This window comes from Rhinatrema bivittatum, chromosome 3 (assembly GCF_901001135.1).
Source record: "Rhinatrema bivittatum chromosome 3, aRhiBiv1.1, whole genome shotgun sequence".
In the NCBI taxonomy this organism is placed as follows: domain Eukaryota; kingdom Metazoa; phylum Chordata; class Amphibia; order Gymnophiona; family Rhinatrematidae; genus Rhinatrema; species Rhinatrema bivittatum.
The window spans coordinates 437,979,568-438,007,367 of record NC_042617.1 but is presented as its reverse complement, the minus strand read 5'-3'; the positions used below and the strand labels follow the sequence as shown (position 1 = coordinate 438,007,367).

The 27,800-nt window shown below is 45.6% G+C and overlaps 1 long non-coding RNA gene across 1 annotated transcript in view; it reads left to right on the top strand.

Moving 5' to 3' along the window:
• The first annotated feature begins 3,619 nt into the window (after positions 1 to 3,619).
• LOC115088816 overlaps positions 3,620 to 27,800 on the top strand; it is a 56,553-nt gene continuing 32,372 nt past the window's right edge. Inside the window, exons 1-2 of the long non-coding RNA XR_003855906.1 lie at positions 3,620 to 3,815; positions 25,861 to 25,957. This is a non-coding gene — a long non-coding RNA (uncharacterized LOC115088816). The remainder of the gene's footprint in view (positions 3,816 to 25,860; positions 25,958 to 27,800) is intronic.

Here is a 27,800-nt window from a genome sequence, read left to right as displayed (position 1 = left end):
AGTGGCTGTAGCAGCTGACCATAACTCTGGAGCCCATCCCAGGTAGGTTTATATCAAAAGGAAAAAAAGGGCTGATGTAATAAGACCACAGAGCACTCATATTTTAGCTCTGATTTTTTTACTATAGTGTTACATTTTGACTTTCTATTGATGTAATAAGATCCATATGCTAAACTGTCAGAGTTACACATGGAAAAATAGCATATACACATATAAGTAGCATGTAATTGCATACAAGCTATTTTATATGAATATCAAAACTTAAAAAAATCTTTCTTTTTTTATTTAAGTTTTCTTGAATTTATTCTATAGCTAATAGAGCTCCGGCCTTTTTGATTGCAGTACTGGTGTTGGTCTTTATTTGTTGTTAATTGGATTGGTATGGGTTATTGGTTGTGAAGAGAGCAGATGCTGGGAGACGTCACAGGTCCTGGCTGCTCCCTCCAGAACAATCCCTCCAGGGGCTGGGGGAGGCCATATATCCTGGCTGATCATATTATTGCATTGCAAATATTGGCGCCTAATGAAACATATGCTCATACTTTCAGAGCAGAACTACACTGTATTTTATAAACTGTTCAGCAACCCTGCTGCACAGTTTATAAAATACTAGGATAAATCTCTGCACATTCACTTATGTGCACAAATCCAGTAATGAAAATAGGTTTGAAAGTTTGGCTCCCTGTGCACAGTAAACTGTGCTCTAAAAGTGATAGCAAAATGTTATTGTGTGCTCAACTTTATTACCATTTTAACTTCAATGGTTAGAAGTGGAAGTTAAGTTTAATTTACACCTCTAGCCAATGAAGTAAAATAAAAAGTTAGAGTTTTTCAGGTACAAATTTTTGGACCTGGGGTCCTTGGAATAATAAGTTTAAAATCTGAGCCATTGGAGACCTAGAACTTTGAGATACAAGACCCCAGGCCAGAGATCCTCTGACCCTGGATCCCCAGGCCAGAAAGACTGACTCCCCTGAGCTAGAAAAATTCTGATCCAACACATATGGACCTGAGAAGCCCATAATCTGGACCAGAAAGCCTCAAATGTACACATCCACTATATCCCCACACCCAGTATCTCACCCCATCTACCTACCCCAACCTACCCATACTCACCTACCTACCAACTTACTAACACACCTCCACTCATCTATCCATCTACCCTCCTCCTAATGAAGCATCCCACTCACCTACCCACTAGAAACCTTCTAATCACCTATCTACCCAATCAACCCCCATACAGTCCCCTCACCCACACACTGCACTACCCCACACAAAGAGCCCTAGACTACCCCACACAAATATTTATCTCTCAGAAAAGAAAGAACAGGCTTCCCTTTCAGTCTCTGTCTGATGGCCATCTTTAAAAATAGCTTACAATCATCTGACCATTCTACTATATTGTTAGTTCAGCTGATCATGAGCCAGTTTCATGGTAGCACTGGGTTAAACTGAGGTAAATGTCCAGGGAGCAGTGAGTGCTTAGCATTTTTTTGTACCAAAATCTATTGCTACATCAGAAGTTATTTCATCATACAAAAAAAGTGTGCTAAATTAAATAAAATGTGCATTTTGCTTTAACACAGTTAATTTCATTGGCCTCAAAGACAACAAGAAATAATTGAGAGAGAGAAAGAGAGAGTGAGAGAGAAAAGTGAAATTAAGAACAGTAATAAAAAGAAAAGAAAGAAACAGAAAATAGTATAGTTCAATCAAGAACTCAACAACTTTAAAACTGATTTTTTCGAGTTTTGGTTACAATTGTAATTAGCACTGAGTTTTATTGAACCCAAAAGAACTCATATATATCTATATATATATATAGAGAGAGAGAGAGAGAGAGAGATATAGGTAGATATGAGTTATTTTGGGTTCTTTTGGATTGGTTTATTATACAAATTCTTGAAAGTACTCTTGTTTTCAAAAGAGAGTCTTTAAATATATGTAAAAATGGGGGATGAATTTGGATGCGACAAAACCAAATCAGGCCAAAATCTGCTCGTACATGCAAGTCCAATTCCTTATCAAAATGTAGAATAAAAACCACTTGGATCTGACAAATTCAAAACATCCACCCACAGATTTTCTCCCCCTCTAGGATGGTAACAGTCAAATGTTATACTTCAGAAGCTGAAAATATATTTGGCACAGAGAGATTATTGCTATGAAAGAGACCAACTGTTTATTAACTAACTTATCATTGCTTTTTAACTTACCTAATAGTAAGCAAACACATGTGAATTAAATCCATGAAAGAGATTAGAGGAACATTTAACTTGCTACCAGGCAACGGTTACTGATTAATACTTGTTCCCTAATGGTGTCTGGAACTCTGACTTCTCATCCCCTAGGAAAGCACTAGGTGTGTTTAATCGTTTGGCAGTTTCATGTTCATTGTTAAGTTAAAGTGTTAGCAAAGCATAAAAGTGCCAGTTGGGTAATAGTTAATGGAACTGTTATCAGGAATACTGATCGTATCAATGGAAAATATTAGTCAAGCCTTTGTCAATTTTAAATGGTTGATAGCAATGCACAATGTGTTAAACATAGATCTTAAGAAAATATAAATAACTAAAACATTAACACAATGCTATGATGAGCTTCAGTGTTGTTTGATGTCAATGAATTTTCATTCTTGGGTTACTGGGTGGCATTAAAAACTGCCTCAAAAAGTCAGGAGGGAACCCTTCAGCTGATAATCCTGTGTTCATATCTTAAGCTTGCTTGATAAATGGTGTGAAATCACATAAGTGATGCTGCTGGTGATATTTTGAATGTCACAGGGAAGTGATAGCACAGGTTTCTAATAAACAACACAATGGCAGTCTGCTTTACTAAAATCTATTTTACAAAGAATGGTAAAATAGCATTAAGTATTTATTCTGCCTTGAAAATTAAATAGCGATTGAGAAAGGGAAAAAAATGCTCTTTTTGGTCAAACCAATAACTGAATTATATTTTAAAAAAACTTATTTTTTGTTATAATGGTGTGCCTTCTTAAAACTAGCCATCATCCTGTGAAAGAACCTTTTTCTTCTCTGTTTTGTGATTAATAATGAAATAATGTTTTGTATGCAACATACATTTATTTAATTTATATTTTTTTATTTGTTGCTAAATCTATGAAATGTTGGTGACCATAGACTGCTGCTGACTCAAGTGCTGATATTCACTAAACTAGAATGTTTTTGGAATACCGAGGTGAGGCTGATGTCAGTCCCTTATCAGGAACCCAGAGTCAACAGCTATAAAACATATATAGATTTTAAAAAATGAGAAAGAAAATGACAACTTAAGAAATGTCTTTGAGATAACCTGCTCCACCGTCAAATACAAGATAAAAGCAAACATTTCTGATGAGGTTAGTAATCACTTTTAAAGTTCTTATAGAAATATAATTCCAGTTTCATATCTATTATTTTCATATTTAGAATAATGTCCATTTTTAGCTGTGCTTTTCTGATATCCAAGAAGCACTGAAACCTTATGCAATGTCAATAGCCACCTGATGACAGGAGCTGCCCACTGCTGCTATTCAGTTTCTGGTTACTCATTATCTCATCACAGTTGTTGACTTCTTACCCCTGCTTTGCTATCTCTGTCTCATGCCCTTCTTTAACAGGGCAAGTAAATGCATGCACTACCCTCTATCAGCTTCCTATCTGGCCAAGAGCAGGGGTTGCAGGATTGTAGGGAAAACCCGAGGAGAAACCAGAGTAAACAGAACCATAAGGACTATTTATAGTCATGCTAAGAAGACAGAATGAGTCAGCCTGCAACTACTGGCTGGTCCCCCTTGGATGACTCAGAAGCAGGTAAAGTAATGATTCATGTGGTTTTGACCCCAGGGAGTTGCTGTAAAGCTCACAGCCAGGCGCCACAGTAAGAAAAAAACAGAACTGCACAAAATACCTGTGGGAAATGCTTTGATAAGGGCTGTCTTGAAAGCCAATGTAATTGGTTGCACTCTTTCACGAGGAAATTGCAGTCCTTGAAGAACAAGTGACTTTGTTAAATATTTGTTGAAAACTACCCCTAGCTCTTAGCATTTATTTTAAATTGGAATTGACCTAAAAGGTTTCATCTTTAGGGGGCTTCCACCATCTCTGCTGTTTACTGCATAACCTTTCCATTGGTAGTATGTTTGGATTTCTGCAATTCATTTTATTCCCTATAAATATATATTTTAGCACTTACATAGCAAAAGCCAAAGCACAAACATAAACTTAGGAACTGAATTCATACCAAGTAACTATCCTAGAGCAAGTTAAAAATGACAGCTTCATTTGTTGAAAGTGTGTATTTTATAGATTTGCAGTTTCCACATTCAGACAGGTTATTTCTTTGTAAGTATCGGGTAGAGAGCTCTGGAAGGATGAACCCTTAACTTATTCATTAATACCAACAAATAGAAAATGCCTGGCATAGAGCACACTGCGCCATAAGACAAGCCACTCAAAACACCAAGGACTCAGCTCACCCAATTTGAAGGAAAGGAGGATATGCTAATAGAGAAAGCTTACAATGAAAAAAAAAATCACTTTTCAAAGCTGGAGCGGAGGCCTGCATGCTGGTCTTCTGGATTCTGCTGTTTGACCTTCTCAAGTCCTCTGGAACTCCACTGCCTGTTTATTCTCTCAGCTGCCCCACCACTCCCATGCTTTACCTCCTTGCATCACTATCCTGGCTCCCTCTCAAATTTTGCTGCCTTTATAACATACTCATTTTCACTTTCAAATACATTCACAGCCTTGTTTCTCATTATCCATTATCTAGCTCTGGCATTTTGCCCCTGCTTACAAGTTTTTCTTCTTTAATTTACTTTTAATGTCTATTCATTGTGTTGATCAGACATCTTTTTGCTTCTGCATTTTTCCCTTATTTTTCTCACTCTTAAGATCATCTCCCTATAGACATCCAAAATGTATCCTTTCAGTCTAAGTGTAAACTAAAGAAATTATAGGTAGAACTTTGCTTTTAATTAACCTTTCATCATTCTGCTTGTATCATTCTGTCATTATGGATAATACTGATTGGATAAAAATAAATTAATAAGCAAACAGAGAACCAAACTAACTCAATAAATCAGTGTGCGCAGCAGAATAATTTATGTTATTAAGATCTGTTATGCTTTTGTTTTTCTGCCTGAAGTCATGCAGTGTTTGTGTATGCAGACTGGGACTGTGTATGTGCCTGCTAAAAACTCTGAGCTCTCTCCTGCTGCCCCAAGTGAGAGAAACCTGTGGTGTGGTTGGGTGCCTAACAGAGAGAAATAAACTATAATTTCCCTATATTTACTGTGCTTAGGCCCCGATTTCCCACTTGGGTTAAATAGGCAGCGGTCTGGGGTCACTGGGTTGATAGGGGTGGCTTTTCCCCTGTCCCAGTAGCACTTTCTCACCAGTACTGCTCAGCCTGAGCACCCTGTAAAGGGGCCCAGGAGCTGATGGGTTGGTGGCATTGCGAGTACTGTAAACTGGAATCACCGCCAGCCTGCCTATGCGTCTTTGAAGAGGGAAGATATGATGGAATGCTGCCGCTCGGGCTGAGCAATACTGGTGAGAAAGTGCTATTGGTAGAGAGTAGAGACCAGAGGAAGAGGCTCTCCATTAAGTTCTCCTACATCTTTGGAGCTGGTCCCAATCCCTGACTCCTGTATCTAGGGGAGAATAAAAGCCAAATCTAGCCCTGGCTTTGCTCCTTGTAGTGTCTTGTAACCTGCTGGTGAGCCAGTCTGGTATATGCTTGCTCTGCAGGCCCAGATTTAGGCACGGGCAACATAGGCAATTGCCTAGGGAGCCCAATTTTAAAGGCACCAAATATCCAAGCCAAACGTCAAAGGGGCACCTATGGCCATGGCACTGCCTATAGTCACAGCAATCTTAAATCTGGCCCTGCTGCTCCGGGAATGAATGATGAAGAAAGAAGTAGCAGAGCTGAAGTCAGCAAACAGATGCCCTGGGAGAGTGGATCTTATTCAGCTGTGCTGTTGCTGTTAGCTAGCTACCATCAGAGTCAAGTATTTCAAAGTCAGATAACTTTATTGGCATGATCATTTTATATGTGTTGCCAAAATAATTTATAAGTAATATATAAAATGATAAAAAGGAAAAACATTTACAAAACAGTGATAATAGCAGATAAAATTACAGGGTACAGAAAGGATGACAACTAATACAGTTGCCGGGTTTTGGTGCTGATCCATATTGTCTCTGGTCAGATTACATTTCTGGCCTGGTGGCAGGATGCATATTTTGCTGCTATAGCTGTTGCTTCTCCTGTTTCCCCTCAGTATGATAGGGAGTTTTTACTGCTCATTCTTTTGTGGGAAGTCTTTGATTTTCTCTGTCAGCTTTGGGAAATGTGCATCTCGGATATCTTCAGAACCAAGCTGGCTGTAGGAGGTGAATGAGTCATTTGTTCTATCACTGGTGCTCTGTCTGCTATCTTTTGAAGGTTAAAACTCAGGAGCCCAGATCTGGAGCACATACCCAGCTGAGCAGTCATCCCTCACAGCAGTAGAGACAGACAGGAAAGCACCAGGACAATTATTCCTTCCATCTTTGAGTCCTTCTTAAATATGTAGTAAATGTTAGTAAGTTGATTGAAGAGAAACCAAATGAGGAGGCATGAAAAGAACCTGACGTCACAAATAGAAAAAGAAACAGTGATTCCTTTAAAATAAACTTATTATAAAACTGACAAAGTAGGTAATAACTTTTAAGACAGAGTTAATTAAATAAATCAAGGCAGGGCTTAGTTCCTAAACTGCATTAAAAATGATTGGTAACATGTTTTGAATGCTTACAATTGCCTGTCATTTAAATTGGTATTTCCTGTCGTGTAGCCAGATGGACTCAGAACAAGTGGGTATAGTGTGCTCGTGCTAGCAGTTGGAGACGGATCTGACGTCAGCACGGGTACATATACCCCCACAGGAAGTGAAGCTCTTCAGAAATTTCCGTCTCCAAAGCAGTTTGGAGAGCCTGCACGCTCGCTGAGCGTGTTTTCAATCTACTTTCTATTTTCTACTTTCTACTTACTAAATTTCTACAGGAACATAAAGCCCCGCACTCCTGCGGTGATACCATTCGGTCCCGCCCCCAGTTGAGTTTCCCGAGGTGATTTCCGTGATCCCTCGGAGGTTTAGGCCTCGGTCCAGTGGCCGAATCGCGGCAGGGACCAAGCCCCCGAGCAGGAAGGGCATGGGTCGGGCTAAGAGGCGCCTCGGTCCCGGCGTGGACTTGGGAGGCAGCGGGTACATTCCTCAAGCTCGGCGGTGAAGGTATTTCCCCTCTCCCCCCGCAGCCGGAGACCTCCCGGGTTTCAGCCGGGAAGCGCCGAGGATCAGGTAAGGCGCACAACTTTTACTTTTGGTCTCCGAAGTTTGAGGATCGGCGGCGTTGCCTGTATGCGGCACGCCGCGGAGGTCGCCATTTTGTCGGCCCTGTTCAGGTATTGAGCGCCCATGATAGGCGCCTGTATCGTATTAAGCGCTTCTTATTTGAGGGTATATTGCATATTGTTGAGCATATATTGTATTGAGCGTATACTGCTGACCGCATATTATTGAGCGCATATTGTATTGAGCGTATATTGCTGACCGCATATTATTGAGCGCATATTGGGCCAGATTTTCAAAAGCATTTACTCGAGCAAAACTGGTTTTTGCTCGAGTAAATACACTTTACTCAAGTAAGTGGGCTTTTCAAAATTGCTACAATATATGCCATTGAATTGTCCATAGGATTTACTCAAGTAAGTGCACTTTACTCGAGTAAATAGCTTTTGAAAATTGCTACGATAGTATGTCACATTTACATGCATAACTCCTTTGAAAATTACCCCCACTGTATTAAGCGTATATAGCTGCCGCTTATTATTGAGCGCATATTGTATTAAGCGTATATAGCTGCTGCTTACTATTGAGCGCATATTGGGGTAGATTTTAAAAAGCATTTACTCGAGCAAAACTGGTTTTTGCTCGAGTAAATACACTTTACTCAAGTAAGTGGGCTTTTCAAAATTGCTACAATATATGCCATTGAATTGTCCATAGGATTTACTCAAGTAAGTGCACTTTACTCGAGTAAATAGCTTTTGAAAATTGCTACGATAGTATGTCACATTTACATGCGTAACTCCTTTGAAAATGACCCCCATTGTATTAAGCGTATATAGCTGCCGCTTCCTATTGAGCGCATATTGGGGCGGATTTTAAGAGCCCTGCTCACGTAAATCCGCCCGGATTTACGCGAGCAGGGCCTTGCGCGCCGGTGCGCCTATTTTACATAGGCCTGCCGGCGCGCGCAGAGCCCCGGGACCCGCGTAAGTCCCGGGGTTTTCCGAGGGGGGCGTGTCGGGGGCGTGTTGGGGGTGAGGCCGATCGGCGCGGCATTTTCGGGGCGGGACGCGGCGTGTCGGGGGCAGGCCCGGGGGCGTGGTTTCGGCCAGGGGCGGTCCGGGGGCGTGGCCGCGCCCTCCGGAACCGCCCCCGGGTTGCGTCTAGGCGCGCCAGCGGGCCGCTGGCGCGCGGGGATTTACTTCTCCCTTCGGGAGGCGTAAATCCCCCAACAAAGGTAGGGGGGGGTTTAGACAGGGCCGGGGGGGTGGGTTAGGTAGAGGATGGGAGGGGAAGGTGAGGGGAGGGCGATAGCGAATTCCCTCCGAGGCCGCTCCGATTTCGGAGCGGCCTCGGAGGGAATGGAGGTAGGCTGCGCGGCTCGGCGCACGCCAGCTACACGAAATCGGTAGCCTTGCACGCGACGATCCAGGATTTTAGCAGATACGCGCGGCTACGCGCGTATCTACTAAAATCCAGCATACTTTTGTTTGCGCCTCCTGATTCCAGCGTGAAACCTCTCGGCCTCTGCTCAGCATGCCAGCGAGGAGCCACGCACAGCGAGGAGCCAGACTCCCTTTGTGCCCAATGTGAGGAGGCAGTGGGAGCCTCGGGCCAGGACCAGTCTCAATCGAGGTTTGTTGACAGTTCCCCAGGGACCACCCTGGATCTCGCAGGCAGTCTCGAACAACCTGGGATCCCGGGGGACCTGGTACCCCGACGACTTGAGACCACCTCCATTTCCTGGGTGGATCTCTTTAAGGGGATCCATGCCTTTGTACAGATGCAATCAGCTTCCCGTCCAGGCCCTACTGTTGCTGTTGCTGCTGCTCCTGTGGCTGCTCCAGCGGATCCTGCCCCTGGGCCTTCGCGCCCTTATCGTGGGCAAGCATACCCGCCTCCGGGCAGTCTGGTTCAGGCGGACTCTGATGTCTCGGAGACTGAATCAGAACCCTCCGAAGAGGGGGAACTTCCCTCGGGGATGGAGCCATATCGAACCATGAGGCGGTTCTTTCCCAAGGAAGATCTCTCCGACCTAGTATCTCAGTGCCTGGTGGAGTTGGATATCACAGGCCCCAGCACTACGGTGCCATCTACACAGAACCCTCTGCTGGAAGGTCTTCGTCCTACAGCCCGCCATTTTCCCTTCTTGCAAGCCGCACAGCAACTGATAGATCTGGAATGGGCTGCACCAGCGGCCTCATTCAAAGGGGGTCGGGGCCTAATAGGCATGTACCCCCTGGTTCCGGCAATCAAGGAGATGCTGGCGTGCCCTCAGGTGGACGCCTTGGTTAGCGCGGTGGTCAAGCGCACTACCATTCCAGTTGAAGGGGGGGCGGCCCTCAAGGAACCTCACGACCGGCGACTGGACGCCATCCTGAAACAGACATTTGAGGTGGCAGCTCTGTCTTTGCGAATCGCAACCTGCTGCACAGTGGTGACACGTTCCTGTTTGTCACAGGTCAGGAACAACGCTCCGGCGGCAGACATGGAGTCCGCTCTCTCATTCCTCACGGATGCGGCATCCGACCTAGTCCGTACAACAGCCAAGGGGATCTCATCTTCTGTAGCTGCCAGGAGGCAGCTCTGGATACGGAACTGGTCAGCCGATGCTCCTTCGAAGACACGCCTCACCAGAATGCCCTTTAGGGGTTCTTTCCTGTTCGGCAGCAACCTTGATAAACTGGCCAGCACATGGGGTGCCTCTCCTATACCTCGACTGCCGGAAGATAGGTTCAAAAGGAACCAGCGCGCCTTTCTAAGGCCTTCCAGAGGCAGAAGCTCCCAACGCTTCACTCCCTATAGGAGTCGCTACCAGGCACCTCGTCCCCAGGCCAGGAACGAGTTCTTTCGGCCCAAGCAGCAGAAGAGGGTAGCCGGCTGGGGTTCAGGGCCCGGCCGCGCCTCCCAATGAGATTCTGCCGATCCATCTGGGGGACGGGGCCATAGGGGGCAGGTTAACCCTCTTCTACCCCAGATGGGTCGAGATTACGTCGGACCAGTGGGTCCTCTGTCAATAATTTCTCGCCATCATCCGAGAGGGTTATTTTCTGGACTTCCATCATCTACCTCCAGACAGGTTTGTGGAATCTTCGTGTCCGATCCACAAGAAGGCAGCATTGGAAGCTACCTTGGCGAGGCTCCTGTCCTTGAAAGCCATAATCCCGGTACCTGCACGGGAAATGAATTCTGGGCATTATTCCATTTATTTCAAGGTACCCAAGAAAGAGGGCACTTTCCGGCCCGTATTGGACCTCAAGTCAGTCAATCGATACTTACGGGTCCCGAGGTTTCGCATGGAAACTCTGCACTCAGTCAAGAACGCAGTACAGCCAGGAGAATTCCTCACGGCCTTAGATTTATCAGAAGCCTACCTGCATATCCCGATTCACCAGGATCATCAGCGCTACCTACGCTTCAAGGTGCTGGGACGCCACTTCCAGTTCCGGGCTTTGCCCTTCGGGCTGGCCACGTCGCCGCAGACCTTCACCAAGGTGATCGTAGTGGTAGCAGCGGCGCTCAGACGGGAAGGAATCCTTGTCCATCCCAACCTAGATGATTGGCTGATCAGGGCGAAATCGCGAGAGGAGAGCCATCGGGCAACCAACAGAGTGATCGCCCTTCTGGAAAGCCTGGGATGGATAGTCAACCTAAACAAGAGTTGCCTACAGCCTTCCCAATCTCTGGAATATCTGGGAGTCCAGTTCGACACCCAGGCAGACACAGTCAGTCTCACCACCAAGAGAAGATTAAAACTTCAGATGGTCCTTGATGGGAGTCAGTCGGCCCACAGCTTGGGATTACCTGCAGGTTCTCGGTCTCATGGCATCCACCCTGGAAGTGGTACCCTGGGCAAGGGCCCATATGAGACCTCTACAACGCTCCCTGCTCTTTCGATGGAGCCCCCGCTTCCGGAATTACTCCATGCATCTACCTCTACCAGCCAGAGTGCGGACTCAGCTACGGTGGTGGTTGCAGTCCAACCACACGAGCAGGGGGTCAAAGATGTCCTCCCCCACGTGGACTCTGCTCACCACAGATGCCAGCCTGAGCGGATGGGGAGCACACTGCGAAGAGCTCACCGCCCAAGGACGGTGGAGCAGGGAAGAGTCGGGGTGGAACATCAACCGACTAGAGGCATGGGCAGTCCGGTTAGCCTGCCTGCAATTTGCTTACAGACTGAGGAACAGAGCAGTCAGAGTGATGTCAGACAACGCCACCACGGTGGCATACATCAACCGACAGGGCGGAACCAGAAGCCAACAGGTGTCCCGCGAGATAGCCCCGCTGATGGCTTGGGCAGAGGCAAATCTTCAGGACATCTCCGCCGTCCACATTGCCGGAAGGGACAACACCACAGCAGACTTCCTCAGCAGAGAAAGCCTAAATCCGGGGGAATGGCAGCTGTCCCCCACAGCCTTCCAGATGATTGTGGATCACTGGGGGATTCCGGACATGGACCTACTAGCGGACAGGTCCAATGCTCAAATACCCAGATACTTCAGCCGCAAGCGAGATCCGTTCTCTCAAGGGATCGACACCCTGGTTCAGCCATGGCCCCCAGGGGCCTGCTATACGCCTTTCCTCCGTGGCCCCTGCTGGGCACCCTTATCCACAAGATTCGGAAGTACCGGGGCCTAGTTCTTCTAGTGGCAGCAGACTGGCCAAGAAGACCCTGGTACGCGGACATGAGAAGACTACTGGCAGGGGAGCTCCTTCCCCTGCCTCCTCTCAGGGACCTGCTACGTCAAGGTCCCATCCTTCACGAGGATCCGGCTCAATTCTCTCTTACGGTCTGGCCATTGAGAGGGCTAGACTGAAGAAAAGAGGTTACTCGGAGCCAGTGATAGATACACTCCTCCAAGCACGCAAGTTTTCCACATCCCTCACCTACGTCAGGATTTGGAGAGTGTTTGAAGCCTGGTGCGACACTCATGGCACCAATCCACATGTGACTACTATCCCTATTGTTCTGGATTTCCTGCAGGATGGGCTTCAGAAGGGTCTATTCCTAAGCTCCATCAAGGTTCAGGTGGCTGCGCTGTCTTGCTATGGTCCCAGGAGGGATGGCAAGACCATTGCCACACATCCAGATGTTTCTCGCTTCCTGAAAGGAGTCAAACACATTTGTCCGCCACTGAAATGGCCAGTGCCTTTGTGGAACCTCAATATAGTTTTGGATTTCCTCGTGGGATCAACCTTCAGACCCCTTCGGGGCATTGTCTCTCCGTTCTCTCACTTTGAAGATGGTGTTCTTGCTGGCTGTATGTTCAGCACACCGCATCTCATAGCTACTAGAGATGTGAATCGTTTTCCATATCGTCTTAACGATAGAAATCGTGTGGCAGGGCAAGAAAATCGTGTTAGGCACGATTTTTTAGTTAAAAAATCGTTAAAAATCATTTTTTCCGATTAGTGCGCACTAACTCAAGTTAGTGCGCACTAACTGAAAATGATACAATTTGACACTTTTCAGGTCAGTTAAGGTCAGTTTAGGAATGAATATGTATTCCTATTGGCTGCCCTCTTATTTATTCATGTTACCAAGCTTCCCACTGACAGTATATGGGGGATGGGAAATGGAAACAGTTGGTAGCTTGACAAAACAAGTAATGTGATCAGTCAATGTGACTAGAACTTGTGCCCTAACCCTGATACCAGGGGTATTGTGATCTTCCTGCACACAGTGCCCTATCCCTATTAATACCAGGAGTGTTGTGATCTTCCTGCACACAGTGCCATAACCCTGGCACCAGGGGTGTTGTGATCTTCCTGCACACAGTGCCCTATCCCTATTAATACCAGGAGTGTTGTGATCTTCCTGCACACAGTGCCCTAACCCTGGCACCAGGGGTGTTGTGATCTTCCTGCACACAGTGCCCTATCCCTATTAATACCAGGAGTGTTGTGATCTTCCTGCACACAGTGCCCTAACCCTGGCACCAGGGGTGTTGTGATCTTCCTGCACACAGTGCCCTATCCCAATTAATACCAGGAGTGTTGTGATCTTCCTGCACACAGTGCCCTAACCCTGGCACCAGGGGTGTTGTGATCTTCCTGCACACAGTGCCCTATCCCTATTAATACCAGGAGTGTTGTGATCTTCCTGCACACAGTGCCCTAACCCTGGCACCAGGGTTGTTGTGATCTTCCTGCACACAGTGCCCTAACCCTGGCACCAAGGGTGTTGTGATCTTCCTGCACACAGTGCCCTATCCCTATTAATACCAGGAGTGTTGTGATCTTCCTGCACACAGTGCCCTAACCCTGACACCAGGGGTGTTATGATCTTCCTGCACACAGTGCCCTATCCCTGGCACCAGGGGTGTTGTGATCTTCATGTACACAGTGCCCTATCCCTATTAATACCAGGAGTGTTGTGATCTTCCTGCACACAGTGCCCTATCCCTAATACCAGGGGTGTTGTGATCTTCCTGCACACAGTGCCCTATTCCTGATACCGGGGGTGTTGGGATCTTCTTGCACACATCCCGGTATCAGGGATAGGGCACTGCATGCAGGAAGATCACAACACTCCTGGTATCAGGAATAGGGCACTGTGTGCAGGAAGATCACAACACCCCTGGTATTAGGGATAGGGCACTGCGTGCAGGAAGATCACAACACTCCTGGTATTAATAGGGATAGGGCACTGCATGCAGGAAGATCACAACACCCCTGGTATCAGGGATAGGGCACTGTGTGCAGGAAGATCACAATACCCCGGAGGAGTGAGGGTCAGGCAGCTCCCCCTGTCTGTGAAGCCAGCCTCTCACTAGTAATGCAGGGAGGGAGCTGTCTCAGACTTCACCATCCTCCCCCCCCCTCCCCCACACACCATTCACTAGCTGGGACATGGGGGAAGTCAGGAGTGAGGGTCAGGCAGCTCCCCCCTGTCTGTGAAGCCAACCTCTCACTAGTAATGCAGGGAGGGAGCTGTCTCAGACTTCACCATCCTCCCCCCCCCCCCCCTCACCCTCACACCATTCACTAGCTGGGACATGGGGGAAGTCAGGAGTGAGGGTCAGGCAGCTCCCCCCTGTCTGTGAAGCCAGCCTCTCACTAGTAATGCAGGGAGGGAGCTGTCTCAGACTTCACCCTCCTCCCCCCCCCCCCCTCACCCACACACCATTCACTAGCTGGGACATGGGGGAAGTCAGGAGTGAGGGTCAGGCAGCTCCCCCCTGTCTGTGAAGCCAGCCTCTCACTAGTAATGCAGGGAGGGAGCTGTCTCAGACTTCACCATCCTCCCCCCCCCCCCCTCACCCACACACCCTTCACTAGCTGGGACATGGGGGAAGTCAGGAGTGAGGGTCAGGCAGCTCCCCCCTGTCTGTGAAGCCAGCCTCTCACTAGTAATGCAGGGAGGGAGCTGTCTCAGACTTCACCATCCTCCCCCCCCCCCCTCACCCACACACCATTCACTAGCTGGGACATGGGGGAAGTCAGGAGTGAGGGTCAGGCAGCTCCCCCCTGTCTGTGAAGCCAGCCTCTCACTAGTAATGCAGGGAGGGAGCTGTCTCAGACTGGTATCAGGGATAGGGCACTGAGTGCAGGAAGATCACAACACCCCTGGTATCAGGAATAGGGCACAGGTTCTAGTCATATTGACTGATCACATTACTTTTTTTGTCAACTACCAACAGTTTTCATTTCCCATCCCCCCAACCATCACCTCAGTTGGAACCTTGGTAACATCAATAGATAAGAGGGCAGCCAGCCAATAGGAATACATATTCATTCCTAACTGACCTTTACTGACCTGGATAGTGTCAATAATTTGTATCATTTTCTGTTAGTGTTCCTGAGTTTCCATTTCCATTTCCCATCCCCCCAACCATCACCTCAGTGGGAACCTGGTTAACATCAATAGATAAGAGGGCAGCCAGCCAATAGGAACACATTTTCATTCCTAACTGACCTTTACTGACCTGGAAAGTATCAATTTGTATCATTTTCAGTTAGTGCGCACTAACTCGGAGTTAGTGCGCACTAACTCCCGTTAGTGCGCACTAACACGATTTAACGATTTTTAACGATAAATCATTAGAATTTCTATTGTATCGTGTTCTATAACGATTTAAGACGATATTAAAATTATCGGACGATAATTTTAATCGTTAAAAAACGATTCACATCCCTAATAGCTACAAGCACTGTCTTGCCGTGATCCTTTTCTCACAATCACTCCGGAGGCTATCCATCTTCGCACGGTTCCATCCTTCTTGCCTAAGGTAGTTTCACAATTTCACCTCAACCAAACCATATCCTTGCCAACCACGGCAGGTTTGAAGAAATCTGAAGAAGGGCGTTTGCTACGCCATCTCGACATCGGCAGATTGCTGCCCAGATATCTGGAAATGACAGAAACAGTACGAAAGACTGACCATCTGTTCGTCCTTCACAGCGGGAAGAAATAAGGTGAAGCGGCCTCTCGGCCCACCATCACCCGCTGGATTAAAGAAGTCATCAGAGCGGCCTACGTAGAGGCCGGGAAGTCACCGCCTCTTCAAGTCAAGGCTCATTCTACCAGAGCCCAAGCAGCATCTTGGGCAGAATCTAGGATGCTGTCGCCTGCAGAAATATGTAAAGCGGCGACGTGGTCCTCCCTCCATACCTTCTCCAGGTTCTACCGTCTGGATGTCCAGGCCAGGGAGGACACAGCATTTGCAAGGGCAGTATTACACGGTCCTCAGTCAGCCTCCCGCCCAGTCCGGGAGTAAAGCTTTTGTACATCCCACTTGTTCTGAGTCCATCTGGCTACACAACAGGAAATGGTGAGATTACTTACCTGATAATCTCGTTTTCCTTAGTGTAGACAGATGGACTCAGCATCCCGCCCAGCTGCCTGTCTACATTGCTTTCACCGATTCAAGATAAGCCTTATCACTTCTTACATGAGTGCGTCTACTCTGCCAGGTGTCGACGCCTTCCGGTTGGGAATGCTGGCGGTCTCCAGCTACTATCAATCGGTCACTATTTCACTATTTCATTGATCGTCAGTACACATATATCCATAACAGCTTTTGCAAGGAAGATTACTGAAGAGCTTCACTTCCTGTGGGGGTATATGTACCCGTGCTGACGTCAGATCCGTCTCCAACTGCTAGCACGAGCACACTATACCCACTTGTTCTGAGTCCATCTGTCTACACTAAGGAAAACGAGATTATCAGGTAAGTAATCTCACCATTTATTGAAGAGCATAAAACCTTTAGTACATATCAGGTTAACTTGGTTTTACCATAGTTTTTAACACACATGTGCTGGAGACTGCCAGAAGTCTCAAGAAGTTCCCGAATCCCTATGTCACCCTCCCCCTCCTCTTCTCCTTTCCCAGAGAGCTTACGGGGAGGGGGGAAGGGACTCAGGACCCAATGATTTCTCCGCCTCCCTCTCCCCAGGATTTCCCATCCAAAGTAGTGAAAGGGAGAGGTGAAGGGGCAGGAATAATCCCCACTCACTCCTACCCTGGTCACTATGAGGCACCCAGAGCCACTAGTTGACCTAACGCTCTCAGCCAGTTAAGCCAGTGCATCAAACAGCATCAGGTCAGCTGGAATTGTTTGACACCTCTGAGCAAGTGGGACAGGAGCAACTGCGAGGTGAAATTGCTTCTGGCCCCCACCTGCCCATTTGATCACTTTAGATGAGGTAGATGTTGGGGACTTGAAGTAGAAAAGGTCGATAAGAGGGTGCTTTGGAATAGGTATCCCTCTCAATGCTCTTGGGGGAGGGAGAGAAGATTGGATCTTGAAGTTCCTTGATACCTCCTGGGGATTTCCAGCTAAGAGCATATGCTGCTGCCAGGAGGTAGGTCCTCATGCAGAACAGGGAAATGACCATGACAAGGATATATTCTCTGGCCAAGGTGAGTCATTTCTGGCCACAGATGGAATTTTATGGAGAGTGGGAGCAAGGCAGGCTCATTAACCTACCAGTACTCAACCATTCTTGTTCCGGTATAGTTGACCTTTTTGGATTAATACAAATTGTGTTAAGCAATTTTAATATTAATGAGCTAATCTGTATGCCTTTTCATGCAGCATACCTTATTGATGATTTTGTTGGCTTTAAAGATATTTTTATGATAATTACTTGATTAAAATGACTTGGTTAAAAAACATTTACACGGATAACTGAAAAAGTATTCATCTAAATGGCTAATTTGGCAATTTAAGCAACTTATCCAGATATAATTTAGCCAGAAATAAGAAGGGTGTTCCATGGGTGTTCTGGGGAGGGGGTTCAATTATCCAGCTAACATAGCCACGTGGGGTACATTTGTGCATGCTACCCGGCGCGCACAGAGGAGGCAGAGACATGTGGTGGTGGGGAGTGGGCATCGTGCCAGGAAGCCCATGAAGGCCCCACAAGGCCGGATAACTTTAGGTCTAACCAGCCAAATTCAACAAATGGCCAGTTATGGGTAAAGTGGGAGTGGGGTGGTCCGGGCCGTGGGTGGGGCAGGGCGGGGCTAGAGGCCCCTGGCACAGCAGCCATTTACCGCTGTGCCGGGGAGGGGGGTGTTATCGTATGCCAGCAGGGTGCTGGCGCGCACAAACTGTGCCTGTCTCGAGGCAGGCTCAAAAGTATAATAAAGATTTCGGGGGGAGCTAGGTGAGGGCTAGGGGCTGGGTAGGTTAGGGGAAGGGGAAGGAAGGTTAGTGAAGGGGGTTGGGAACTGAGGAAGGCTGCGGGCGTTGGCGCATGCAGGATGCACATGTGTGCACCCCCTTGCACGTGCCGACCCCCGGTTTTATAACATGCACGTACCTGCGCGCACATGTTATAAAATCGGGCATCCATGTGTGCACGCTGGGTAGCATGCACACATGGACACGCGTGCGCATCTTTGAAAATCTACCCCTTAAGTACAATTACTCGTGTATTAATAATTCAATCTGGGACGTAGGGTGACTGCTGAAGTTGGTGGTGCCAGAATATTTGCTGCTGCTATGTGCCCTAGAACACAGTACACCCCCTATATTAGCCTATGAGCACTACTTTCTTTGATGCAAAAAGCCTATCAAATTTATGTTCACAGCAACCCAATCCTTAGAGGGATCATTAGCTAATCCCTTAAAATAATCATCTAATCTAGTAACAGCAGTTAAAGTAAAATATGTAAATGAAAAATATTTTCTGTGAGAATATTTGAAACAGCTTTCTGTAAGCAAGTGACATTAATAAAGAGCAAACTTCTGTTTAAAATGAAAATGAGGAAGAGATAATCATAATGCTTTAAAAGCCAGTGATAAGAGTCATCATTTTCACAGCAAGAATTAAAGTTACACAAGATCTGGACCTTTAAAATACAGACAGACCTTCAACTACTACAGAATAGAAATGTGCCACCAAAAACTGAATTGGAAACCACAAGCCCAACTGTGTTATGCAGTGCAACAATGGAAAAACAGAAACATCATCATTCCTCTCAAAACATCAAGCAATAAAATAGGAGATATAAAACATCATTCATATTAAAACCATGCTAATAAAAAGATTAAATGTCAAAACAGCTGCTGAACATCCAATTTAAAAAACTTGCATAAATCTGTTCTAATATTCCCCAAACACCAATAAAATATTTGAAAACCTCTGATGAATAAAAATTCAATAATTAAAAAGTTATAAATTTCCCAAAACACAAGATATTTCAAAACATCTGATGAATAAAACATTCAATAATTAAATAATGTTCTAATATTTAAAAAAAAGTTAAAAACAATAGAAACATCAAATTACACCCAATAATTAAAACTAAAAAGGATTAAAACAATCTCCTGCTTTCCACACCTGGGACCTTTTGAATTCTGATCACCCTAAGATTATCCCTCATTAGGGTAGATAGGGCCACACAAACTATCTTCTCTCTCTCCCTCACTCACACACACATACTAACACATTCATTCTTTCAGACACTCCCTCTCTCATATACATGCCAATGCTTTCACGCATACTCCCTCTCTCACACACACAGGCTCTCTCTTCCTCATACATACACTGTGAATGTGTGCATGTGCCTCTGAGAGCCTGTTTGTGACATTTAGACTCTCACAGGTAGGAGCTCACGCTCACAGGCTCTCAGAGATACACAATATACACACAGTCTCTAAACACAGATACATACACACACACAGCCTCTCACACATACAGGCCCTCATACAGACATATACATACACCCACAGGCTCTCACACAGACACACAAGCTCTCACATAGACATACACACATAGACACACAAGATCTCACACAGATAGGCGCACAGGCGTTCACGTATGCAAGGACTCATATAGACATTTACACACATCCATAGGCTCTTATACAGACACACAAGCTCTCAGACAGACATACACATACAGACACACAAGATCTCACAAGACATGCACACAGGCTCTCACACAATCAGGCTCTTGTGCAGACATATAAATATACCCACACGCTCTCACACAAACAAATACAGATACATGCACACATGATCTCACACACACATACACACATGCACACAGGTTCTCACAGACATATCCAACACCTACAGGCACTCACATAGACACATAAGCTCTCACACAGATATACACACAAATGGCCTCCCCTTCACTTCAGACTGTGCTCCACCAGCTTCCTCTTCACTCACGGCCTTATGTTAGTGTGGTCCTCTTCACTTCAGCTCATGGTGGCTTGGGGTCCACCTCGGCCCTACCAGTCTCTTCTTCGCTTCGGACTGTGATGGGAAGTGGTCCGCCACAGCCTCCACTGGCCTCCTCTTCACTTCAGGCCATGACGGGATGGGGTTTTCCACAGCCCCAAAGGCCTCCTCTTTACTTCAGACCACGACAGGATGGGGTCTGCCATGACCCCGCTGGCCTCCTCTTCATTTCTGGTCATGGTGGGATGGGGTCCGCCACGACCCATCCAGGCTTCCTGCACTGGGAGGGGGAAGAGCTGTGCATGCCCTTAGGGAAAGTTGTGCACAAACGCATATGTGAAGCTTAGAGCTGCATGACTGCGTGAACACAGAACCTTTCCCAAGTACACATGCAGGTTAAAGAGGGAACATTAGTGGTGGTGGTCAGCAGCACTGTTGTTCTGGGGGGAGAGCCAGGGAACACATATTAGCTTCCCAAGTTGGTGGTGCATGACACACTCCATTTTAAAGTTGGTGGTGCCTGTGCACCACTGTGCACTAAGGATGCCATGCCCATGAATTCAATAGTATATATTGTATCAATTTTCAAAAGTTCACTTATATGTCTAAAATATATTTACATGTGTAAAACACAGGTTAATATTTTATTGAAAGTTTAATCATTTTTTACATGAAATAAAGAAATTTTGAATCATAATGCAAATACATAAGGAGAAGAAAATCTCAATGAAAACATGTTATGATATCAAAATAAAGTCCTCAATCGAGGGGGTGCAAAGTCAAGTAATATGGAAATAGGAAAAATAAGCAAAATTGAGAGAACATACAAGTAACATCATTTATTTTCAGGACCCCAAAGGCCTTAACTATTAGTATCAATAGCTTTATCTGTACGGAATGTATCTAAATGAGCTGGGACAGTAAAAACAAATTTATTCCCTTGAAATGTAATAATACATTTACATGGGATGCCATTACACCCTCCCCCTCGAGGGTCCTCCAATTCCCTGATGGAAAAGTGGCACCATTAGGATAGTTGGTATGCCTGTCACAGCCCCCATACATGCCACAGGGCAGAAGAAATTGTAGTAACGGTGCCTCTGGATGATGTCATAGCAAATCACTTCCTCCTCGAGGGTCCTCCAATCCCCTGCAGGAAAAATGACACCATCAGGACAGCTGATATGCTTCTCACAGCCCCCCCCCCAATAAAACATACCGATTCAAGATTCTGTCTCCAAATCACTAAAATTCTCGGAGAAATGTCTCACTTCTATAAACTCTTTACTCGCAAATCTCCACCTTGCCCTTAACTCTTCCAAGACTGAGCTGCTACTCATATCCAACCATCAAAGCCCTAAGCCCTCACTTTTAAGTGACCCAAACTTCAATACTGTAGCCTCTCAGCCCTGTGTACGAGACCTTGGTGTCCTGATTGACCAGACCTTAAACATGAAAAAACACATCAACAAAGTCCTAAAGGAAGGCTTCTATAAGCTCAACATTATGAAAAAGCTCAAACCGCTTCTCCACACACACGACCTTCACACAGTCATTCAGGCAACCCTCTCATCCAACTTGGACTACTGCAACTCTCTTTTTCTTGGCCTCCCCTACTCCACCATAAAACTGCTCCAAATGCTACAGAATGCTGTAGCTAGAACCATCACACATGCCCGCAAATCCGACCATATCACCTCCATCCTCAAAGACCTTCACTGGCTCCCTATCCCCGCACGTATCCTCTACAAAACCCTTACCATTATTCATAAATCCATCTACACACACAATTCAAACTTGCTTGACAACCTTTTCCACTTTATACAATCCAGCCATCCTACTCGTACCAGCCGTAATGGCATGCTCCATATCCCTTCCCTCAAAAAGGCAAACCTCACCTCCAAAAGAGATCGAGCCCTGTCCATTGCAGGCCCCTCTCACTGGAACACACTACCTGTGAACCTCCACCTTGATGTAAACCGATATGATGTACCCACTAATATCGGTATAGAAAAGCCTCTAAATAAAATAAATAAATAAGCATAGCAGTATCAGCAAGGTGGTATATATGGGGCACGGCAGGTACATAAGAACATAAGGCAAAATTGCAGCAAGGACTTCAAGCTGCTTTCAGTTAACTTGCCACTAATATGGGAAGACTGTGAACCCAAATAAAAGCAGATTGATTTTCAGAAAGCTCAGCTTTTTCATGAACATTGGCACCAACCTTCAGTGATGAGGGCTCTTGATGACCCCTGGACATGCTCTTGATGACCCCTGGACATGCTAGTTGGTGGTAAGGAAGATAGTCCTGAACAAATTTAGCTGGATCTGGCTGTTATGGGCATGGACCCTTGGACTGAGGTAGAGTTGCTGCAACTTGCAGGGTGGATGAGGTAGAGGCCCAGCTGGAGATTTGCTTACACCAGCTCATGTTCCCCTTGGGTTGAGCCTTTGGGTGCCAGGGTTGGAAGGTCTTAGGTGGGGGCCTATGCTGATGATGCAAAGATCCATGAAGAGGCTGGGACGAATAGGTGATACTTAGAGTGACTTCGGTGGGGCCAGAGGCAGGGGGCTTGTACTTTGGTGAGCGCTGCCATTGCTGTGTACATTATTGATATATTTTTTTTAATATTTGGGACAGTGAGGGCCACCTTGACCAGTGGCAACCTTGGGGGGGCTTGGACTTTGGGGGGGGAGGGGCACTGCTGCCACTGTGCACGTGACTGACACTTTTTAATTTTTAGAGGCATCAGGGTTGACTTCCACTCAACCTCCCCATTTAGCCATGTTTTTTGGGGGGGCAATGGTGTTACCATAAGGTTGGGGCCACCATCACATTAAAGGGCCACATGCCGTATTCTTTTGTGTCACAGTGTTTGGTCGCAACACAAAAGAAAGCGCCATAGAACCACAATTCTTTTTCGGTGGGTGGGGCCCACTATCACGTCAATAGTGGGACTCCTCCTATGAGAAAACTTTGTTGCTTGATGAATCTTGGCTTTATAGTTCAACCTTGTGTACTAGCAAAAATTGCTTTCTCTCTAAATATTTCATGTACAGTGGGGTAGATTTTAAAAAATAGCGCGATCGTGTACTTTTGTTCACGCACCAGGCGCAAACAAAAGTACGCTGGATTTTATAAGATACGCGTGTAGCCGCACGTATCTTATAAAATCCGGGATTGGCGCGCGCAAGGCTGCCGATTTTGGGCAGCCTGCTCGCGCCGAGCCGCGCAGCCTGCCTCCGTTCCCTCCAAGGCCGCTCCGAAATCAGAACGGCCTCAGAGGGAACTTTCTTTCGCCCTCCCCTCACCTTCCCCTCCCTTCCCCTACCTAACCCCCCCCCCCCCCCCCGGCCCTATCTAAAAACCCCCCTACCTTTATCCATGGATTTACGCCTACCGGAGGCAGACATAAATCCGCGCGCGCCAGCAGCCTGCTGGCGCGCCAAGACCCGACCCGGGGGCTGTTCCGGAGGACGCGACCACGCCCCCGGAATGCCCCCGGGCCGGCGCCATGCCCCCAAACGCCCCCAAACGCCACGCCATGCCCCCAAAACGCCGCGTCATTTGGCGACGCCCACCGACACGCCCCGACACACCCCTTTTTTAAAAGCCCCGGGACTTACGCGCGTGCCGGCAGCCTATGCAAAATAGGCGCGCGAGGGCCCTGCTCGCATATATCCCAATGTTAGATAATAATTTTTTGAACTTCCTGGTGCCACCATGTTATGCAGTTCGCATGAGTTCTTTGGCTAAGACTCACTAAAGAAACACCACAAGATGTGAATTTAGTTACCTTGTCATTAGTTAACTTTCTTCGACTGTTACTTGTAAGGGCCCTGCCCAAAAGTTTTTTGTTTGATGTAAACCGATACGATGTGCGAACGGCTATCGGTATAGAAGAGACTTTAAATAAAAATAATAAAATAAGAATAAGAATATAAAGCAATTAGCTAGTTTTATGGACTCTGTATATTAAAATGAACGTTTACCATACGAATGCTACAAGATAAGTATTGTTTCAATATTATATAATTTCCCGATGAAAAAGCCTGACACAGTTGAATCAGAGGCCTTTGTCGGGGCTCAGAATTCATGGGACTTTCACAGATTAGGCAAATACCTTCTTACCAAGTAGTGTGAGTTGATTCACATGATGTGAGATAGTTATAGACGTTATGGATGTTTGTGCCAGTAAAATATATATATATATATATATATATAAAAAATGAAGGCAATGTATATATATTTCACTTGTGCTTTCTGATATTACACACAAAAAAATCCCCCCAAGAACAAATTATTGGTACCGGATGAGGGGTTAACAAATGTATTTTGGATATCCACATGTTGTAGTGTTGATCATAAACAGTGATTTATACATCAAGCTATAGTATGGTTTAAGGGTTATACAGTATTATCATGTGGATATATGTACAAGGCATTTAATATAGTGTGGTGTTTTCTGATATAAAAGACCAATAACAATTAACATCAGATGATCGGAAATGCAAAATATTTTAGGGACAGATTGAGGTTAGAAGTAGAATAGTGTTGAGGGCTATTAACAGTTGGGTTAAGGTTGATATGGTTCTTTGGAAAACTGTTAAGATGTTTGTATGAAATAACAAGTAATATATCATCACAAGGGATCAATAAACATGAGTGGTTTTATGTAAAAAATATTGAAAAAATTATTGATTTACTGTATTTGCAATAAATAAATTGATTTTAGTTAATATACTAAATTAGATTTTTGGTATGGTTTACTTGAAAACCTAAGTGCTTTTTTCTTTTTCTTTTTTCCCCAATAATTTGTTCTTGGGGAGATTTTTGTGTGTATAGATATATATATATATATATATATATATATATATATATATATATATATGAGAATTTTCAAACCTTATCCTATTTTTTACTTAGTGAATCTCTACAACTTCTATAATCTTTTCTACTCCCTTTATGTTTCTAGTCCTTCTTTCCTCTTTTGTCCGTACACTCTGTTCTGTATCTCTTGCTGGGTAAAATGAGGTCACTGGAGAAAGTGAAAATCTATGAGCAATACTGTTCTGTTTTAGGGAATATATAGATCATAGAAGATGATATCATAAGAAAGTGCTGTCCTAGTCTCACAGAATACATTTTTTTTTGTACAACTGTAAAACATCTATTCATTATTTTCTGTAAACACTTGTTATAGAAAATGATGTCATTGAGTATTACTGCCCTGCTCTCATGAAGAAGAAAACTGACAGTCAGGGATGACAAGGTGTCAGTACTGCAGCAGAAAAAAACCCTGTATCAGGAGTATAGAGCAAAGATTCAGCATGAGGATGCATGGAGCAAAAGAACACAGAAGGAAATCTCTACTGTGGAAGAGTAACAAAATGATTAAAATAATGAAGAATTTCATTGAGAAGATAACAGGTCTTTCTTGTCATAGAAAAGATAACTAGCTAGTGGTGAATCTAGATGGCATGCCCAGGCTCTACTCCCCTACACAACACCCCAAGCTCCCCTCTTTAATGCTGCCACAATCTTCCTTTGCCATGCAGTTCTTGAGGAGGGGAGATGCTTTTGGAGCTAATCCTAGGCCCATTGATAGCAGTCAGCAAATATGGGTCCCGTATCACATTTGTTTACCTCTCTCAATTTCCCCAACAACTTTTTGTGTGTTAAGGGAAATCTGCAACACCTTTCTGAGCTGTGTCTGGGAAAATTCCCTACTCTCCCCACCTTTGTTGCACTCTTGTTGACAGCATCTAATGTTACTCAAGGGATCATTGTTGAGGGTAATGGAACCATCAGCCCACAGGAAAGAGAAGGAGACCTTTCTAATGACTCTGTGCCCACTTATCTTGCAGGGGCATTCCTGGGTCTGTGACTGGCCTGGCAGGGGATGCATCGGTCCTTGCATACTTAATATCTGCTGCTTTCACCTGGAGAAGAAAATCTTTGTGGGTGAGATTTCCCTCCCTTCACTCTAGGAAAATCACAAAACAGATAACACTGTAAACAAGGATAATAGCATTTACAAGTATGTGCATATTGTATTAGATAACATGACAATTTATTTAGCTAATTGGGGGCATTAGTCCCCACAAGGTATCATCCTACATAAAGGGAACATCTCTTATGTCCCTTTTTATTTGTTATAGTTACCAGCCTCCTTTTTCCTTTCCACTGAATCCCAATCTCATCAATGTGTAGGAATGCATCTGGGCCGGTATGTATTGCCAGTCATAAAAAGGAAGGGGGGAATCTATTGCCTACAGACTGCTGCTGATTCATTTCTGCTCCACAGTTGGGCCTATGTCCCTCCTGGGGGGACAAAAGCACCACTTTCTCTTTGCTTTACTGCTGTTACGGTAGTGAACCTATGTGCTGTGGCATAGTTGATGGAGCCCAATAGGCGAACCTACTAAACCCAGGCGAACCTACTAAACCCACACGAACAGCCGGAGGAAAAGCTCTGTTGGTATTGAACAGGAACTTCACTTGCACCAGCCCCATTCCCCACAGATTAAGCCCTTAGGTTCCCTGGGCTGGCAGGACTTAGGCAAGTGTCTCTTGAGGAGTGGTAGAGAGAGAAAGAGTGTCTAGGCATGGGAAGAGGTCAGGGCAGGCAGAGATCAAAAAGTAACCAAGTCCAGGCCATGGGTCAGGGCAAGCAGTAAGCAGAGAGTGTTGGGTTCATAGCAAAGGTCAGTACCAGGCCGCAAGCAAGAAAGTAATCCAGGTCATAGCAGAGGTCAATATCAGAGAATCAAGCTAAGACAAACGAGAAACCAAATGACCAGACAAGATGGAGCAAACCAGACAAGAAAGGGAGATGGGCAAAGCATGGACAGGCAAAACCATGGATAAAACAAAAAGGCAAGGCTAGACACAAAGCAAGGCAAGGCTCAAGGGAAGGATAAGAAGGCAAGACAAAGTATATGAACCAGCTCTGTAAGCAAGGCAGGGGACTGTTGTTGAGGCATTGGTGAATGGGAAGGCTGGGATTGTTGAGGCATTGGTGATTGGCAAGGCTGGTATTTAAATGCCCAACCTCCTCCCATGATGTCATCTTCCAGCATTGAGCCATGTTTCCCACCATAGGGCCTTCAAATGTACTGAGTGACATGTGCTCGCACCTATGGGTGTGCATGAGAGCAGTAGTGGCCATGCAATGAAGGAGGCAATCTCGGTAGTCAGCCAAACATTACAATTGCTGAGTCCACAGCCTTCTTGGGGACCAAACTCTACCTCCTGGACCAAAGCTCCACCACTGCACTATGAAAGTCCCATTACTTCTTCCTTGTTGGGAGGGGTTTCTGTTGCTAGGGATTACAGCTCAGCTAGACTTATAAGCTTGTTTGTTGTTCACTGATTCTAGCTTTCAGGAATTCTAGCTCTCAGTTATAGCTCAGCTAAGTCCATAGCCTGCTAACCTGCTTTCCCCAGCTAAGAGAAACCCCTCCTTTCTTGGGCACAACACCAAGACCCAGCAGGACATTGGGTGATAAAGAATGAATGCCTTCCTATCCTGCCCAGCCTTTCCTCCCTCTTCTGCTTTGAAAATCAAGTGCCCAAAGTTTTTGACCATCCCTTGATATTCTGGGTGAGGATCCACTGGCTGTCTTTTCTACTTTTGGTTATTTGTTAATTTAAAAATAATGTCTATATGGTGCACTCCCATATGCAACAATTTGATCATAGTCATAGTAATGATGGCAGAAAAAGACCAAAATGATCCATCTAGCCTGCCCAGCAAGGTTCCCAAGGTAGTAACTGCTGCTCTGTGCCAGTTAAGCTTTTTTAT